Raw genomic sequence first — 16,414 nt, 5'->3', positions numbered from 1 at the left:
TTCCACCTTTTATGTGATCAATGGTACCAGGGAGGCCAAAGCAATTTAACCAGATTTTGTTTGATTTGTGAGAACTCTCTTGCAACAGGTTTACTCAATTCTCTTAAAAATGGTGGCATTGTTTCTTTCCTCCTTTCAGAAGTGGCAGTTACATAAATGGAATAGTAGATGACATCTAAAAATGTGGGCACTTAGTGAACTTTTTTTCCACATACGGTAAAGGATCAGGACACCTCTCACATTTCCAAGGAAAATCCAATTTTAAAAGTTTGTCTTTGCCAAACTCCATAAACAGCCACTTTAGAGTAAACCAGCAGAGCATTGCACCATCCAAAAAGCTGTAGGTTTCATCACATGCACCAACAAATCTACAGGGCTAATTTCTGCACTTCCTCTTTTACAGAACTTATTTTATATCCATTGTAGCAAACAGCATTTTACACACTGACACATAAACTCCCTAATAAGATAAAGCAAAGACAAAAGCATTTCTCTTATTAGAAACAAGATACACCATCACTTAGTCTTTAAATATTATTGCAATTTTAACTTTCATAAATTAACAATGCATTCAGGAAACAATCTGCAGACAACTAATTTTTAACAGACAAATTAAAAACCACTTTTAAGCAGACGTGAATGTCCTAAATTGTTTATTAGGTAAGAATTTTACAAACATTACTTATATCAGTGGTAACGGTGGAGCTGGAGAGAATTGCGCCTTCTCAAAACTGCACGGCGAGAACCACCAATTGTGTGGTGAAGCTTGTGGCCCTTTCCAAGCCCAGGGCTCTTTCGGCCTGCTGATGTCAGCCCTCGCATCTCCCTGTGCTTGTGGACTGGTTTGGTGATCCACTGGGTGTCAGGATTTCTTCTGATAGCTTTATGGAATGGATCAATGAGGATAACCTCAAAGAATTTGTATGTAGAATCTTCACCAACCCAGTAAGAATTCAGGACCCGCAGAGCCCCACATTGGCGTCCAGCTCGCTCCTCGGCGACAGACTGAAGGCTCCGAGCAAACTTCAGGTGGTTAACACCATGGTGGACAGGCTTGCCATAGGTAGCACCCTTAGGAACGGGGCATTTGCAGCCACCACGGCGCACATGAATCCAGTATATGACGTAACCTTACTTGGCCTTGTATCCCAGCCAGCGCGCCTTATCGGGCCGGGTTGGGCCGGGGCCCTGTGCAGGGCCGAGAGCTGGCAGTATTGCCAGCAGCGCACCCTGAGACAAAAGCGCATGACATCGCACTGCTTCTTCCTCCATAGCTCCCGGATGTACTTGTAAGCACCCATCTCGGCTCACCTGATGGCTGCCGCCAAACGAAAAGGAAAAGGCGTGTTCATTGAAATTCTTGATTGCCATCATTTCTCTCCAACAATAGATCTCAACATGAGAGTCTTGACCTCCCAGTGCCCACTCCTTTATCCCTTGTAATCATGCATCCACCCCTACTTCTCTGGGTGGCCAGGTGATTTTACTGCTCTCTGTGTTACCTCTTTTTGGCCAATCGAGGGCTCTTCTTCCTTTCCATGCCAACAGCAAGCAGCAGGCAAGCAAGACCCTTTAAATCTGTGACACTTGGTCTCGGAAAGCCTTCCCTCAGACTCATCCCAGCCAAAATGCCTCCTACAGGAAGCAACTAACTAGTTGTTTGAACTTGGACAAGTCGCTTAGGTTCTCCAGGTCTCAACTGCATTATCTGTAATATGAGTAAGTTGTGTCAAGATCTCTTCCTGCCTTAGGAGTTTGTGAGTGTAGGAAATTAGAGGAGAGAAGAGCCAAGGGAGAGAGTGTCCCCAGCGTCTCCTGACCCTAGGGACAAGAGGAAAGTGAGGAGACAGCACACTCTCTGATAGCTTAAGGAGAGGCTGGAGGGCAGTGATGAGGCTGGGCAATGGGGAAGAGTAGAGGGGCAAAAGAATGTCTTTACTGGAATTGTAAGCTATACACACTTGGAACAAGAAGCTGTGTGCAAGCTCTGAGCTTGTGCACCCAGGGTATGCTTAGTTTGAAGCATATCCTTGACAGATGCTAGCTCCACAAATGGAAATATGTATACTTTCCTGTCCAAAAAGGAGCTATATGGTACAAGCACCAACTATCATGTTAACTGAATACATGAAACTTCCCTATTAGAAGGTGAGTACCTTGAGGGCAGGAAGCCTCTCTTTTTCAGTCCTTATAGCTTCTCAGCCACTGTAGGAAGTAAGTGTTCAGTTTGTTCAATTGAAATGAAGAACATTCACAGATTTTATTCAGTTTGGTACTGGAGGGAAGTTCTGAGAGTAATCCAGAGTGATTAGTACATTGGATTATTTTAGCACTGATGCTAAATATATATATATATATATATATATTTTTTTTTTCTACTTTATATATTCTACTTAGATGAAACCTCTCCTCATTTACTTATTTATTCATTTGTTGTCTATTTCTTCCACAATGTAAGCTTTTGAGGACAGAAATTGTTTCCCCTGCATCTTTGACACTTAGAATAATGCTTAGCACACAGTGGGTTCTTAATAAATATTTACTGAATGATTGCATGAATGAATCTCTAGATGAAATCTCTACTTATGATTCTTGTATTTAAAACCTTAGGGGCTGCCAGCCTGCATTTAGGACTGAGGAAGTATAGTTAGTAATTTACCCTTCTCTGCTTTCTTATCCCTTTCTTCTGCCCAAGTGGCAGAGTTTGGGCAGCCTTGGAAGGTGGGAGGGAAGGAGGAATGTGTCCACCCCACCAAGCTGAAAGAGGGGGACTTTGTCACCAGGTAGCCACCCAGAAGATTCCATAGCTGCCCGCTTGAATCTGCTGTTGTCTGCAGCTCAGTAGTGAGTGTGAGTGCAGGGAAGGTTTGGCCAGGGCATGGCCAGACCCACCGGAGTTATGGGGGTTCCACAGTGAGTATGCCCTCAGGAGGTCCTGCCTGGGGAGTTTTCAGCAGGGCACTAGTGGGTATCACCATGAGCTCTCACTGTATCAGCTGCCTTTGCAGAGGTCCTGTTCCCCAGCATCAACAGCTGGGAGGCCCCATCTTCATGGGAAAGTTCACAGTCACTTTTGGTCAGCACAGATACAAAAGAATGAATTGGTGTAACAATAGCTGTTAGTTTTACCAGTGTTTAAAGTGCAGTAGTGCAGTTTCTTCTTCTGAAAGCCAAATCTAATGACAGACAAGGGGTGTTAGGTTTATGCTGGATGTGGAGGGCCCTGCCCTCAGTGAGCTCCCATGCAGGCTTGTGGAATCTAACCTAATAATTGTGGAAAGGGCATAACTCCTAGTAACCATTTCTGTTGCTCTCAGAAAGGCAGGCTGAACTACGAAGAGGGTAAAGTTCATCTCTGTTGGCCTATGACTTCCCTCTGTGATACTTACCTGTTTCAGTGCCCCCACCTCCCCCAAATAGGAAGAAAACCACCTGCTTGACCTAAATTGTGAGCAGTCTAAAGCACATGTAGGGGGAAGGTATAGCTCAGTGGTAGAGCGTCTGCTTATTATGCACAAGGTCCTGGGTTCAATCCTCAGTACCTCCATTAAAAATAAACAAACAAATAAATAGATAAATAAACCTAATTACCTCCCAACCTCCCAAAAACACTTAAAAAAATAAATAAAGCATGTGTAATTTGCTCCTCCTTCTCTATTTGAATTCTAAAAGAGGTTTGCTCAAATAAATGATTATGCCCTATGGTTTGACAACTTCCTTTGAACTTCCTTTGAGGATTTACATCTGAGGAAAGACTCTAAAAGCAAGAGGGAGGATAAAATACCCAGCGGGAAGAGAAAGTACCCCAAATTTGCAATAATAGGGAATGGTGAAAGCAATACAGCCGAATACTCTACAACCCCTAAAATCCAAAAAGTTTGGGGCATGTATGTAATCTACAAGATGTAATGTTGGAAAATGAAACTAGAATCTAAAATAGTTTATGTACTGATTTCTTTTTTAGTTTACGGACTGATTACATGTCTGATTACTGATCTGTAAGAACACGTGAATTTTTATATACTGATAAGGCATATATATCACAGCGATTCTGTATCACTAATCTGTGTCTAGCTCAGTGCTTTGCTTGTAGTAGGTATTTAGCCAATGTTTATTGAATGAATGAAGAACCAGAAGTAAATTTAGAGAAATGCTTGGAATTTATATTCATCAGATTTCTTTTACTGTAAGGCTGCTTAAATCGTAACAAAAGAGTTTCCAAAAAGAAGATTATCTTTTCAACTTCATATATGTGAAAGGAAAAGGAGGAAATACCAAAATGTTAACAACAGTGGAGTCTTGAGCCATGAGCTACAGGTAATGTCTGTTTTCATTTATCAACTTCTCTGTATGCTCTTAATTTTCTATGATAATCATATCAGGAGAAACATGGGTTGAAAGGATCATCCAGAGATAGCAAGTTACAAACCCAAAGGAATGAATCTCTGTTGTTGAAGTAGCAGGCACTCTGGTAAGCTTGGGCGTGAGGGTATGTCTGGCATCTCTTGAAGCACACAACACAGGCCACTGCCAATCTAGTCCTACAAATACAACTGACAGTGACATTCAGACTTCAAAAGTGAGAAGCAGCCACTACAGCAAGTCCGACTGAAGCCTACATATGTTGGGGAGGCATGCCTGTGTTTTACGTCGTTAATGCTTGGGAAAATAGAGGATAGTGTGTTCATTGCATTGTGCGGTTAGTAGTGAAAAATGATAACCAAAATGTCCGTCACAGAGACTATAATCCCCAAAATTCAGATGTAAAAACCAAAGGAATTTCATGGTACCTTCATCTTCTTAGTTACAATTAGTGTCAATGGGTAATGTCCACCTTAGGAGAAGCAGGACAGTTGTTGAGACTAAAAGGTGTGAGGGGATCATTCAGAAAAGGAAGATTATCTTTTTTTTTTAAACTTTTTTTATTGAGTTATAGTCATTTTACAAAGTTGTGTCAAATCCTAGTGTAGAGCACAATTTTTCCGTTATACATGAAAGATTATCTTTTTAAACATGATCACACCTAACTGCCATTGGGTCCAGGACACACTGGAGCTGCATATATCACCGAAGAATTCTCTACCAAGCATGAAGCAAGATGGTGTGCTAAGTAGTTAGCTCTGACAAGTGAATTAACTAACATAGAAACTAAGGATATTTTAGAAAAAAGCTGCTGTGTAGTGTGCAGGAATAAAGTTACAGCAACTAATCAACAAGACCTGAGAAAGAGACCAGAAATCCTGTTATTTGATAACATAACAAGATGACATAATGTTATTTATTTGACTTAAAAAAATCAACTAGAAGAAGTAAAATTGTCACTATTTGCAGATGACATAATTTTATAATTAGAAAACCCTAACAACTCCACCAAAAAGCTGTCAGAACTAATAAACGAATTCAGTAAAATCGTAGGGTACAAAGTCAATATGAAAAATTGGTTGCATTTCTATACACTAACAACAAACTATCAGAAAGAGAAATTAAGAAAATCATTCTGTTTATGACTGCATCAAAAATAATAATACCTAGCAATAGGAAGGCAAAATACCTGTACACTGAAAACTACAAGGTATTGATGAAAAAAATTGAAGACACAAATAAATGGAAAGATATTCCATTCTCATGGATTAGAAGAATTGATATTGTTAAAATGTCCATATACCCAAAGCAATCTGTAGATTTAATGCAATCCCTATCAAAATTCTAATGGCATTTTTCACAAAAACAGAACAGACAATCTTAAAATTTGTATGGAAGCACAAAAGACCTGGAACAGCCAATGCAGTCCTGAGAAAGAAGAAGAAAGCTGGTGACATTATGCCCATAGTATAGTATCATATATACTATGCTATAGCCCCATAGTTTTAATAATCAAAACAGTATGCTATTGGCATAAAAACAGACACATAGATTAATGGAACAGAACAGAGAGCCCAGAAATAAACCTATGCATGTACAGCCAATTCATTTATGATAAAGTAGGCAAAATATACAATGAGGAACGGACAGTGTCTTCAATAAATGGTGTTGGGAAAACTGGACAGTAACATGTAAAAGAATGAAACTTGATCACTATGTTACACATACACAAAAATTAACTCAAAATGGATTAAAAACTTGAATGTAAGACCTGAAACCATAGAACTCCTAGAAGAAAACAGCCAGTAAGCTCTTCAACATTGGTCTTGATGATGATTTCTTGGATCTGACTCCAAAAGCAAATGCAACAAAAGCAAAAATAAATAAATGGGACTACCTCAAAATAAAAAGCTTTTGTACAGTGAAAGAAACCATCAGGCAAATGAAAAGGCAACCTACTGAATGGGAGAAAATATTTGCAAGTCATATCCAATAAGTGGTTAATATCCAAAATATATTTAAAAAACTCAGACAACTTAATAGCAAAAAACAAACAAACAAACAAACAAAAAACCCCAAAAACCAAAAACCAAAAAACCAAACAGTCCAATTAAAAAATGGGCAGAGGATCTGAATAGACATTTTTCCAAAGAAGACATTCAGATGGACAACAAGCATGTGAAAAAATGCTCAACATCACTAATCATCAGGGAAATGCAATTCAAAACTACAAGGTGATAGCACCTCACATCTATTAGAATGGTTATCATCAAGAAGACAAGCTATAACAAATGTTAGTGAAGATGTAGGGAAAAGGGAACTCTTGTGGACTGCTGGTAAGAATGTAAATTGGTGCAGCCACTATGGAAACAGTATAGAGATTCCTCAAAAAATTAAAACTAGAACTACCATATGTTCCAGCAAGTCCATTTCTGGATACTTGTATGAAGAAAACAAAAACACCAATTTGAGAAGACTTTCATTGCAGCAGTATTTGTAATAGCCAAGATATGGAAACAATCTAAGTGTCTATCGATGGATATATGGATAAGGAAGAAGTGGTATAATATACAATGAAATACTACTCAGCCATAAAAATATCTTGCCATCTGTGACAACATGGATGGACTTGAGGGTATCATGCTAAGTAAAATAAGTCAGACAGAAAAAGAGAAATCTGTATGATTTTACTTATATGTGAAATCTAAAAAACAAAACAAACAAAACAAAACAAAGTCAATGTCACAGATACAGAGAATAGACTGGCAGTTACCAGAGCGGATGGGGGTTAGAGAGTGGACAAAATGGGTGAAGGAAGTCAAGAGGTACAAACTTTCAGCTGTAGCATAAGTAAGTCATGAAATGTAATACAGCATGGTGAATATAGTCAATAATACTGTATTGCATATTTGAAAGTTGCTTAGGTAATAAAGTTCTCATCAGAAGAAACAATGTGTAACTTTATATGGTGACGGATGGTAATGACTTACTGTGGTGATCATTTCACAGTGTATACAAATATTGAATCATTACATTGTGTGCCTGAAACTAATATAATGTTATATGTCAATTACACCTCAATTTAAAAAGATCAACTTTCTGTGCAAGAAGTTTTGCCACTCAAATAACAGCTTAGAGTGTGCTAGAACTGAAAGAAACTCCAAGAAACAATTCAAAATCAGTATTATTTGGAGGCAAAAACCATTCAATTTGTTTAACAACAGCTAACTTAACAAATAATATTTTCAAAGTGTCAAAAAGAAATTTTTAAGATGCTCCAAATGAAACCCTGTGTTTATGTAATATCTATTCCTACTTAATATCATGCACTAGGATGTGGTAAATTTCAGCACAGTTTAGATGCAATTTAAATAAAACAGTATCTTTATAGGCTCAAAATAAAGCATGGCTGTGTATAAAGGGGTCAACATCCAATCTGGACTGCAAGGTGGAACCAGGGTTCTATTGCTTTGGAAACAATAAAGTTAAGATAGATGCAGAATATTTTTCCAGAAACCCCTTTATCTAAAACTCTATGCCTGGGTTTTAAATCAAGGCTACATTTCTGTCAAAAAGGACTTAGATTCTCCAGGCAAGAGGTGGATACATAATTCTTACTGATATAATCATGAACCTCAAAGTTTCTGATACTTAGGATTGTGAAGAACAAGGTTTCTCAGTGAGTAGGAAAGCAGTAGTCACTTGAAGAAGGCGGCTATTATGACACTTTACAGCTGCAGTATGTCCTTAGGGGACGTTGCATCCTGTTAACTGTGCAGCTGGCTTTATCTGTGCCTATTCTTCCAGTTTGATGAATGGCCGGGCAGATTTTTACTTTCTTAGTTTGAGCTCATTTTTACTTTTTCATGGGCAATCCTAAGTGCGGAACACTATACTAAGTGCTTTGCATATATTATTTCATTCAATCTTTGCAACAATCCTTTGCTGGCATCCTGTTTTACAGAGGAGGACACTGAGGCTTGGAGGTGTTAAAGGGGTTTGTTCAGGGTCATACCGCTGGTCAGTGGCAGAGCCGTTTCAAACCTGGGTCTGCCTAGCTCTAAACCTAATCTTCTTAATGTCTGTAATTCAAGCAAATGGAGAAATTAAAGACTATTCAAAGGAAAATTAACAAAATCCTTTTTTTGTGGGGAAGTGGCAGGCTCATTCTAGGTAGGTAGGATCACAGATTGGAACAATTTTTCTGGAGACCAATTTGGCAAATATGTAGTAAAAAAAATTAAACACGTACCTTTTGAGCCAGCAATTAATATTCTAGGAATTTAACCCAAGAAAATAATTTTCAAACTGTGCACAAGGGCAGGCATTAGAATTATAGCATTTTTTACAAAAAATAATACATACACAAACAAGATAACAAAAACAACGTAAATATCTTCCAGTAAGGGATTGATTAATTAAATGGCTAAAGAGACATACAATGCAAGAGTATTCAGCCACTTTAATGATGAAAATATGTTGTATAGTACAAGACACTGGATTATCAATGAGCATTTATAGTGTGTCTATTATGTAAAATTGAATACCATACTGTATTTGTATCTGTGAATACACATAGTCAATATGCGGAAAGGTGTTCACTATGTTTTCTTCTGGTTCAGTAGAGGTTTGTTTTTTTTTTTAAACTGCTTTCTACTTTTCTTTATTGTTTGGTTATTTTATGAATCAAAACAAAAAAACTATTTGAAAAAAGAGTGTCAGTGTTAAGTCAGTTCTTGCCTCAGTAATTGGAGAGATGTTTTATACAACTAGCCAGATGTTTTATGTGACTAGTAATCTATTATGCCTTGGAGAAAATTCAACAGGTATATTATAGATCCTGGTCATATAACTAGCATGTTTCTAGTCCACTAAAGGATTAGTATTAATCTATGAGGTCAATAGGACCTGGACTAAAACCAGCTCTATCTGGGCAATAAAAGTTAAATGTTGTCTTAATCTTCATTTAAAAAATCTGTTCAAAACATGTTCATTTAATTGGAGTCAGTCTATGATTGGCATTGTACTTTGGGAGTAAAGGAACTTTTGCTTAAATCGCTAAAGTAAATGGATTTCAAAGAGGCTGTGTCGGGTTCAGGAAGCAATTCTAACTAATAAATCTTTGCCCCATATTAATGGTTCCTGGGGGTAGAGGGTTTGGTTGGAGTTAAGGAAGTGGACCTGTTTAGGAAACACAGGTGGAGCCAGAGAGGTGTTAAAAATGACTAGAGAAGAGAAGACTAATTGGGAAAGATAAAAGTGGGTTAGGAGCACATGAAAAGATGATCAGCATCACTAATCATTAGGGAAATGCAAATCAAAACTACGAGATACCACCTTACACCCATTAGGATGGCTACTATTAAAAAACAGAAAACAACTAGTGTTGGTGACGATGTGGAGAAACTGGAACCCTTGTGCATTGTTGTGGGGATGTAACACAATACAGCTGCTGTGGAGAACAGTACGGACGTTCCTCAAAAAGTGAAACATAGAATTACCATATGACCCGGCAATTCCACTTCTGGGTATATACCCCAAAGAATTGAAAGTAGGGTCTCAAAGAGATATTTATACACATATGTTGATAGCTGCATGATTCACAATAGCGAAAATGTAGAAGCAACCCAAGTGTCCATCAACAGATGAATGAATAAGCAAAATGTGGTGTGTTTATATGATGGAACATTACTCAGCCTTAAAAAAGAAGGAAATTATGTAATATGCTACAACATGGATGAATCTTGAGGACATTATGCTAAGTGAAATATGCCAGTCACAAAAAGATAAATACTATATGATTCCACTTATCTGAGGTACTTAGAGTAGTTAAAATCATAGAGACAAAATAGAATGGTAGTTGTCAGTAGCTGGGGGATGGGGAGAATGGGGAGTTAGTGTTTCAAAGGTAAAGATTTTCAGCTTTACAAGATGATAAGAGTTATGGGGATGGATGGTACTGATGGCTGCCCAATAGTGTGAATTTATTTAATACACTGAACTGTACATTTAATAACAATTAAGGTGGTAAATTTTACATTATGTGTATTTTAACACAATCAGGAAGAAAAAAAGCACATTATAACTGTTTTGGCAAGTGATTATGAAAGTAAAGAGTAAAAAGCCAAAGGGTCTTACTTATGAAGGAGTCTCACCCTAGAAAAGTTCTTTCTTTAGCATTTGTGGATGGCAGTATAAATAATGCCTTAAGTTGCACCCATCATTCAACAAAATCTCTAAACTGCCTGTCCTGAGGATGTTTAAAAGTTAATAAGACACTGGGCTGCAGATTGGGTGGGGGGCTGGAAGAAGGAGATGCAGGTGTTATTAACAGTTGAAGCAGTGGAAACAAAAGGAAGTCGGTCTAAGTGAGAAGAGAGGCAGGGAAAAAATACAACCTGGAGGATATCAACATTCTATGGCTCTGTAGAAAAGGAGCAGCAAAGAAAAGTGCTAGCAAAGGTAAGTTCAGAAGACAGATAAAGACAGAGGAGAAGGATGTAGAATACAGTATCAATTGCTGCAGAGAGGCCAAATGGTGGGGGGGACTGAAGGATCTGCTGGGCCTGGCAATCAGCAGTGACTAGAGTGTAGCCCCAACAGGAGACAGTATTACCTATACAAGTGGCTCATTTGTAGGCATCTTCACACAGCCTAGATTAGACTAGCTTGGGAGGTAAGTCCTACAGAAGGGGATTAACCTGGTAGATGAGAGGTAGGTAGCTTCGGGTATTTTCAGGGATTATTGGGTGAGGACTCTGTAGATGACTAGAGATTCTGGTAAACCTGGTGAGGGCAGGAGTTAATGAAATGCATCAAGGGTCCCAGTAACAAGTCTTGGACAAGAATCAAATGAATGAATATGTAAAGAATGAATATATGGTAAATGTAGGGTGTGGGCTAAAGGTTGTTTTATGAGCAGAACAGGAAAAGGGTGGTAATCTAGGGTATGGCAGTGAATGACTGCAGGATTCAGTACCTGCCTTCTGGAGGAAGTTGCTTACTGCCTGTGAGGGCTGCCAGGGAGGGTGGTGTTTTGAAGCAAAGTCAGGTTTCAGTTAGGAGAAAGGTGTGAAGGCCTCAGGGATTTCCAGAGGTTGCTTTAGCGTATAAGACTCTGGAAGAGAAACAGGAAAATCCGGGAGACAGCAGTAGCAGGACAGGACTAGGGTAGGTGCAGGAAGCTGCCCGGGAATAAAACTGCAGGAAAGGATAGATGACTGTTTTACAAAGCAACTCTGCAGCCAGCGACTCATTCATCCTTAGGACAACTCGAGGAGAGAGCTCGGTATTATATCGCTAGCCTTTGGAACGAGGGATGCTTTCCAGATAAGGCAATCGCGGCTCAGAAAGCCTGTTCAGCCTCTGCTTTATTCTTCTAGTGACAAGGAACACTCTACTTTTGGAAGGAGAACTTCCATTACAAATTTTAAAAAGCGAGTAGAAAAGAAGAAAGGTGTGGGCCCCCTTGAGGGGAAAGCTCTGTCAATGACAGACATTTTGGGTAATTCATGGAATTGCAGAGCCAGACGCGTCAGATAGACCTTTTCATCTGTAAAACGAAAGGGGCAGATGATCTTTTTCCCTTATCTAATAGCTTGTGAAATCATCCAGGCAACCACCTTCCAATTTTACAGAATAAAAACCGAGGCCCGAGGGATGTGTCTCGCTCAAAGTAATACAACAAATTAGAGGAGGGACAGGCCCAGAACCGACTCCTCCAGGGTCCAGTGGGCCTCTCGCCGCTCCACAACCTTCCCTGACAGATACGACCAGCGGGAGGCTGCAGGCGGGGCGGCCTAGCTGAAAGCGCCCTGGGGTTCGAGGCGGCTTCCCGGCAGCAGTCAGAGGAACGCCCCGAGGGGAGGGGAAGACTTAGGGCCTCCTTTCCCACACTTCGTTAGGACGCGGGCCGGGGCGGGACCGCGGCAGCCCTCCCTCGGGCCTGCGGCCGGCAGAGGGCGCGGGGCGGCTCCTCGCTCCACCGCCCGGCGGGCGGGGACCTGCCTGCCTCGGGCGCGCCGTCGGAGCTCGCGGGCACCGGGTCGCGGCCGCCGGGCCGGGCAGAGGGCGCAGGGGCTGCGCGGCGGGCGGGGCAGCTGGAAGCGGGCGGGGCGGCCGGGGCGGGGTGGGGCGGGGCGCGGAGGGGGCGGGGCCGCGAGCGGGGGGCGGTGGCGGCGGCGGCCGAGGAGGAGGAGGAGGAGGAGAACATGGCGGCCGCGGAGAGCGGCTGAAATGCCTGTTCTTCAGGCCAGGCGAGCGGGAGTCTGACGCGATTTGCCGAACCCTCCCCTCAGACGGCTGGACCGCGGCCTCGAGCGCCTCGGCTGTCCTGTTCCCTGCTGCTCCCTCGAGCGGAGCCTGCGCCGGGTCCGTTCTGCATCCCCCTGCTGGGGGACCCCTGCTCCGGAGGAGGGGGCCGGAGAGCCGCGGCGGCGGCGGCGGGCTCCCGGCCCGAGCAGCGGCGGAGGCCGCGGCGGTGCCGCCGCGGTCGCGGGCGAGCGCGGCGCGCGTCAGCGCGGCCCAGAGGCGGCGGCGGCAGGTGAGTGGCGGGCGGCGGGCGCCGAGCCTCCCGGTGGGTGCAGCTGTCACGAGCCGCGCGGCCACCGAGGCCCTAGGAGGCGGGGAGCAGCTGGCGCCCCTCCGCCCCCCGCTCTCCTTTCTCTCCGTTCCGTCCCCCCTCCCACTTTCCCCGAGTTCTCCCTCGGCCTCGCGCGGCTGGAGGGGGCGGAGGTCGCAGCTGTCACGGGCACCAGCTGGGGGGCTGCGCCGCGGAGGGGAACTGCTGCAGCAGCGACTTCTCTGCCCCCTTTCCCAGTTGCCCTAGTTAGAGCGGACAGGGCGAGCATCCGCGGAGGGTGCGCGAGGCTCGCGGCCGCCGGCCCGGCGTGGGGAGCGGCGCCCCGAGCCCGCGGGCGCTCCCCGCCGCCGAGAGGGGGAGCCGGAAGTCGGCGCGGCGCCCCTCGGCCCCGGCGAGCGCGGTGACCTTGGCAAGCGGGGTAACCTCTCCAAGTCTCGCCTGCCCGGACTGCGAAATGGGGATGACCATGGCGAGCTTTTCCGTAAGCGCAGCCTTCGACGGCGCTTCTGTTTACCCCGGCGCACTTGCTTTTTCCTTCTCCCGACGGGGGATTTTAAAGGCACAAATGGGATGGATAAGTGAGATTTTCCTGTTATGTTCAGGGTTTGGTCCCCATCGTAGAATTCTGCTGAAAGGACGTAGGAAGGGGAGCAAACATGTTGATTGGACGACTGAGGGGTCGGATGGGTTAATGGTCAGCGACAGAGAAATCGGACACCAGGGTCCCTAGTCTTTACTGCCCAGCTGTGGTGGTTCTTTCTTTCTTTCTTCCTTTCTTTCTCTTTTTTTAAGCAGTCACTCCCGTGGACTAGACACTGCCTCGTTTCACGATGTTAGAGGGAGACGGAGGGTTTGACAATAAAGCCTATGTGTGTTACAAGGACAGTCTGTGGTGCTGTGGCTGCAGAGTTTGTTGGGGAGGAAAACTTTAAGCTGGAGGATCTTTTAGCCTTTCATGCTTGGCTCTCTTGGTTCGCTGTAGAGGCGTTGAAGAGGCAGGTGTCCTTGTGGAGAAGGTGACATTTTTTTTTCTTCTGAGACGGTGAATTTCTAATGTCGAGTATGGTGATGGTGAATGAAGGGTTCTTGAGTGAATTGCAGTCCCAGCACCCTCTGTTGATGCCAAGAGTAATCTCAGTGGTGATGATTTGTGAGGGCTGAGGCTTACACTTCAGTGATTAAGAAATCTTCAAGTGTCTGCTGCAGGGAAGCTTAGATTATACTGGACTGCTGAAAGGATGTATTTCAGGGGTTAAATTTGTTTGAGGTTTGTCTTCAGTTCTGGAATTGGTTGAAGGTTAGTCTCTTAAAAAAAAAAAAAGTTGGCCAAAGGGGCCTCTCAGCCTTGTTTCACAGAAGCTGTGATGTAGGAAGGGGGTCAGATTTCTTCATGTTGAGAATAATGTGAAAAAAGTATTTGCTTGGGTCTTTTGGCTCTTGAACTAGAAATAGTTTTGGGTTAAAGGTAGCAGTGGGGTTTGATTCAACTTAATAAATGGGCATTCCTTGAACTGTTTGTCGTAAACTAGATACAACTGCAAGTGTTTCTTTTTTGTCTCCTGTACTTCGTGGAAGGGTCTAATTTGGTTTTGTGTACTAGCATCTGAAATGATTTCCCTCTACTTTTTATCCACATTTTATGCTTTGGGAACAATGGATCTAAGGGGGGGCCTGAATAGAGAGAGAATAAATGGTTTGGAGAGAAAATGCAGGGGTGCTGCTTATAAGAACAGGCATTTAGTTTTGATTTTTGTAGACATTTTGCATTGATTATTTCATTTATTTAATTCACAATGCAGTTTGATTTTTAAGGTGCAAAACTTGAATTTTACATAGTTTATAGTTAACCTCTTCCTCATTTCTTTCTGAGAAAATCTGTAGGATTGTGTCTATTAAGTTGTTTTTTGTGTGGTTTATGCCAAAAGAGTATTTTAGATCTGCATTTTTGGGTAAGTGGTTTTATTGAAAAAAAGTACTTGATGGAACTAATGGTGATTGTTCTACTTAAACTGGGATTATATAGACAATGCATTTTCCTCCCTGTTTTCTGCCAACATTTGTTTTTCTTTCTCCTTCAATTTCAGGGTTTCATTTCTAGAAATCTGGGCTGGAAACAGAAGCAGCAGTTTGTATAATCCTAAGAACTTGCTTATGCCAGGAGACTGTAAGGGTAGCATGAAGTGGGTGTGGTATAAAGATACTGTGACTACTTAAGACAGTTTAACTGTTGAGGGAGTCTAGGGTCAAACTTTAAATTTTGTCGAATTTCCTGTTTTCTGTGTATGTGTTAATCTTTTGGTGGGCAGAGGATTGGGCTGCTATGGTGCTGACTGGTAAATGTTGTGAAAATGTTGGCAAAATTTCATGCTTTTACTCTATAGGGAAGGGCGGTAAACAAGCCTAAATAATTTAAAGATGTTGTTCCCAGGATGGAATGTTCTCTTCATGTACTCTTGATCCTGCTAATCCAGTGATTGGTCTTTACCAGGACTAAATGTTGAGTAAGTAATGAGGGAGGTGTAGACGTGCTGAAAGGTGGAGTGGGGAAGAAAGGATATTGGACGTTCCTTGAAAAATCTTTTCTCTATTGGACTGTATGTCAGAATAAGATTTATCATTGGTTTTTAAAGGACATTTTAGCCCTCTCTTCTCTGTTGTCATCAATTTTACATACCTTCTGTTAGGGAGATACTACCTCTGCTCCTTACTTTAGTTTGTCTTTATTTCCCTATCCCCCAGGGGCTCCACGTTGTTTGAATATGTTACATATTTTTTGAAGTTGGTTGGTCTTAAACCGTATGGCCTAAAATAGGTTTCATTTTAGGGCAAGTATGGGAGGTCAACATGCACACACACCACTGAGTAGAATCCCCTAAGCCATGGGGCTGAGGAGATCCCCAGGTTGTTCATTATTGTCTTGGCAGCGATTTTTACTCTCTACGTGTGATAATCACCGGAGTTCTCAGAGGGCCATGGACTGTTTTCCTGGCAGAGGTCCAAAAACATGTGATGGGCTCCTTTTTACATTATCTGCAAGTACTGGGTGCAGAGGAGAGTGTGGGATTGGGTGAAACACATGTGTTTCATGAGTTGACTGACAGAACACTGTATCCAGTCTGGGCTGCAGAACCATACGGATTTCTCCCAACCTTGTACAACTTTCTTATGATTTGGACAGACTAGGCTGTAGGAAAGGACTTCTTTATTGCTTCTCTCCCAGGTTAACTAGCTTAGCCCTTGGTCACTGAGGATGGATCTTGTGGTCTCTGACCTCTTTTCTTACTATTGGAGGTGAGATCTAGTCATTTCAAGCCTTCCCTTCTCCCTTCTTATTTTAGTTAGACTTTGTGCCTCTCTCTCAACATATGGGGTCAGAGGTCATAAAATGGCCTAATGGCAGCAGCATACCATTCCTGGTTGCTTAGTTTAAGGAGGAGGTGCAGGTTTTTTCCTATAGTTTAATTCTGGATG

At 42.5% G+C, this 16,414-nt stretch overlaps 1 protein-coding gene, 1 non-coding gene and 1 pseudogene across 7 annotated transcripts in view; 2 read left to right on the top strand and 1 right to left on the bottom strand.

Annotated features, from left to right (window-relative positions):
- Positions 1-636: 636 nt before the first annotated feature.
- Positions 637-1,334, bottom strand: LOC105100027 (large ribosomal subunit protein eL15-like; annotated as a pseudogene).
- A 2,140-nt stretch (positions 1,335-3,474) lies between these two features.
- Positions 3,475-3,547, top strand: TRNAN-AUU (transfer RNA asparagine (anticodon AUU)). The gene has a single exon. It is a non-coding gene; the product is annotated as a tRNA-Asn (tRNA).
- Positions 3,548-12,847: 9,300 nt separating this feature from the next.
- The window catches only part of NCOA1 (nuclear receptor coactivator 1), a 212,089-nt gene continuing 208,522 nt past the window's right edge, over positions 12,848-16,414 (top strand). For 5 of the 6 annotated variants that reach the window (XM_031466670.2, XM_031466671.2, XM_031466669.2 and 2 more), the window contains exon 1: positions 12,848-12,904. The gene's annotated coding sequence lies outside the window, so the exon portion shown is untranslated. Of the gene's footprint in view, positions 12,905-13,276; positions 13,425-16,414 lie in introns of those variants that run through there. The other variant, XM_031466668.2, reaches the window with a different exon arrangement.

Source organism: Camelus dromedarius, chromosome 15, assembly GCF_036321535.1.
Source record: "Camelus dromedarius isolate mCamDro1 chromosome 15, mCamDro1.pat, whole genome shotgun sequence".
In the NCBI taxonomy this organism is placed as follows: Eukaryota; Metazoa; Chordata; class Mammalia; order Artiodactyla; family Camelidae; genus Camelus; species Camelus dromedarius.
This window is presented reverse-complemented; position numbering and strand designations above follow the sequence as displayed.